The sequence below is a fragment of the Ceratotherium simum genome, chromosome 3, assembly GCF_057802395.1.
Source record: "Ceratotherium simum simum isolate JZ-2026a chromosome 3, ASM5780239v1, whole genome shotgun sequence".
In the NCBI taxonomy this organism is placed as follows: Eukaryota; Metazoa; Chordata; class Mammalia; order Perissodactyla; family Rhinocerotidae; genus Ceratotherium; species Ceratotherium simum.
In genome coordinates this window covers 78252850-78255901 of record NC_141902.1, presented here as the reverse complement: position 1 = coordinate 78255901, position 3052 = coordinate 78252850, and positions in this window count along the sequence as shown.

Sequence of the window (3052 nt, the reverse complement as noted above, 5' to 3'; positions counted from 1 at the left end):
GACCTGCCCTCAGGCCACTGGAGCTGCTTTGGCAGAGAGCTGGGCATGCCTGGGACTTCGCATGCCCTCAAAGCAGCCCATAGACAATGACTGTTGTAAACAATATAACAACAACAACAACAATAATAATAACAATAACACTTGGTTAAGGCTGGTGTCTTCCCTGCTTAATCACTGGACATCTATGTCCCTATGTCACTGAACATCTGAGCTGATTTGGGGAAATGACCGAGCCATTCCTAGAGAAAGGCTGCTCTAGACTCGTACCCAGGGTGCCATTTCCGAGAATGTGGTGGGCAGAGGAAGATGAGACTCCTGTGGAGCAGTCGAAGCAAGCCTTCCCTGGAGCCATCTGCGAGGTTCCGGGGGAAGGTGCGTGTGTTAGTTTCTTTGGCTGCTGTAACAAATTACCACAAACCTAGTGGCTTAAAACAACACAAATTGATTATTTTACAGTTCTGTAGGTTAGAAGTCTGACATGAATCTCACTAGGCTAAAAATCAAGGTGTCAGCAGGGCTGGCTCCTTCTGGAGGCTCCAGGGGAGAATCTGTGTCCTCGCCTTTTCCAGCTCCTACAGACCACGCACATTCCTTGGCTCTGGGCCTCCTGCCTCCATCTTCAAAGCCAAGAAAGTTGCATTTCTCTAGCCCTGCTTCTGTCTTCACATCCCTCTCTGACCACAGGTGGAAAAGGGTCTCTACTTTTAAGGGCTCAAGTGATTAGATTCTGTCCACCCAGATAATCCAGGATAATCTCTCCATCTCAAGGTCCTTAACCACTTCTGCAAAGTCTCTTTCTCCTGTAAGGTAAATATTGACAGGGCCCAGAGATTAGGATGTGAGCATCTTTGAGGGGCCATCATTCTGCCTACCACAATGCATAACTGTCTAGAAATGTCTGTTCAAGAGAAGCAGTGTGCAACCACAGTCAAGCCAAGACTCAGCCCAGGGCCATGACCCTGGGTAAGTGGCTCTCCTCTACACAACCTCAGTTTCCTCAGCTGTGAAAAGGGGAAAATATCATTACTTGCCTTATGGGGTTGCTATAAGAATTGACTTAGGTGGCACATATACATCTATTAACCCAGGGTCTAGCATGTAAAAGGTGCCACTTGGTGTGGTCGTTATTATGATCAACATTGCTGTAAATGGAGATGTCCTCCTGGGACGGTTTTTGTCTGCCTGGCATTTCTTTGAAAACCTCCCACCTAGTCTCAGGTCCATGTGGTTCAGGTGGGGCTGAGGTTCCTCAACTGAAAAGTGGGGTCATTGTTTCTTCTTCAGAAAGTGGTTGTGAGAATTTATTTCATCATTAATCATATATTTAAAAAATACCCCTGTGCCTGGGGCCTGGGATGCAGCAATGACACACTGGCTCAGCCGTGCCATTGGCACATGGATAATAAGGGCCCCCACTGGGAACAGACACCAGGACAGCCTGCATGTGTGTGGACGCTCAGGGTACAGACCCAGGAGGAGGGACTATGAGGCTCGACCAGGCGCAATGCACTAGCATTGATGCCCCCACCCTGGATTTGGCTGTAGTAGCCGGAAGTGACATAACAGTCAGCTAGGTTGGCTGACTGAGTCCTCCAATGCCTGTCTGAACGATTCTATATATTAAAATCTCTCTTTTAAAGGAGCCAGTGTGGGTTTTGTTTCCCTGCCTGGACTCTGACTAACACAGTGCTGGTACTAGTCATGGTCCCGGGAAACATACCCTCTGAGACAGATTCTGGGTTAATTTAATCATGTCCCAGGCTTTGAGCACAGTGCTGATCTCCTTGACGGTGGGAAATGTGGCACTGGTAATCACAACTGGCCAAATTACCACCTGTGGCTGCTTTGGATGAAATCCTTACTAAAGCCAGTGCCCTGGGGGACCGGGTGACTGCTGCCCTTAACTGCAGTAAGGACTGGGGGATGGGATGGCTGTTTCCTACTACACCAGGGACCCTACAGAAATCAAATGACAAACTCAGAGCTCAAGTCATAGTCAGAAAACCAGGGAACTTCTATCATGCCCCCAGAGAATCTATTTACTGTAGCCCTAGTATTAAACTTGCTTAAAGTCAGATATGCCTTTGTAAATATTGCAGAATTACAATGTCAGTTGAATTCAAAGGCCTGGCAAGTTGTCTCATGTGAAGATTATGGTTTGGAAAGGAGTAGGACCCTGAGGTTTGGAATGCAACATCTGAGTGGACTCAGATGAAGTTGAGAATCTTGAACCTTGAGTCTGTCTGAACCTGACTCTGTCTCCAGCTGGTGGAAACTGCCTGCTCTCTCATGTCTAAGGATACTAGCCTTCTCTTGCTTAAAGACTCTGTGCTTGCTCTCCTCAGGTCTGATGGTGGGAGATGTCACTATTGAGATGGTCCCCCTGGTTACTTTGGTGATGGTGGGATTCCACAATTGCAGAAACCAAGTGGCAGTGCTTAACTGCCAAAGACAAAGGGGTGTATTTGTTGTAATAGGCAGTAAGACAGTGGTAACCAGAATGCTTTGACCCACATGACTTTTGGCAGTGCCTGGTGGACCCTGAAGAATGAAATGAATAGCAGCCAAATTTCCAAACTGAAGCCAGTTCCCAGACCCAGAGTCCCTTGATTAAAGGGTAGGCTGAGTGTCCCGAGGAAGGGGCCTGCAACATTGCTACAAATATATGCTTCTTCCAATTCTCCCCTGTAGGGACCTTTGGCCATTTACCAGGGTCACAGATGTACTGGAAAAAGGGAAATGCCAAGACCTTTTGGAGATTTCTGGACATTGGCTCTGAAATGACATTAATTCTTGGGAAATGTTTAGGAAAGCAAAATGCCACTGTGCCCTACCAGTCAAAGTGGGGGCTTACAGTAGTCGGGTGATACATGGAGTTTTGGCCCAAATCTCACTCGCATGTCTGCAGACCTACCCTGTGGTTATTCCCCCAGTTCTGGAATGTATCATTGGGGGAATGTGGCCCCTTGCAGAGTCCCCAGATTGGCTCCCCTGACCCATGGGAGGGGGCCATCATTAGGAGGAAGGGCTATGGAACTGCCCCGTCCTCCCA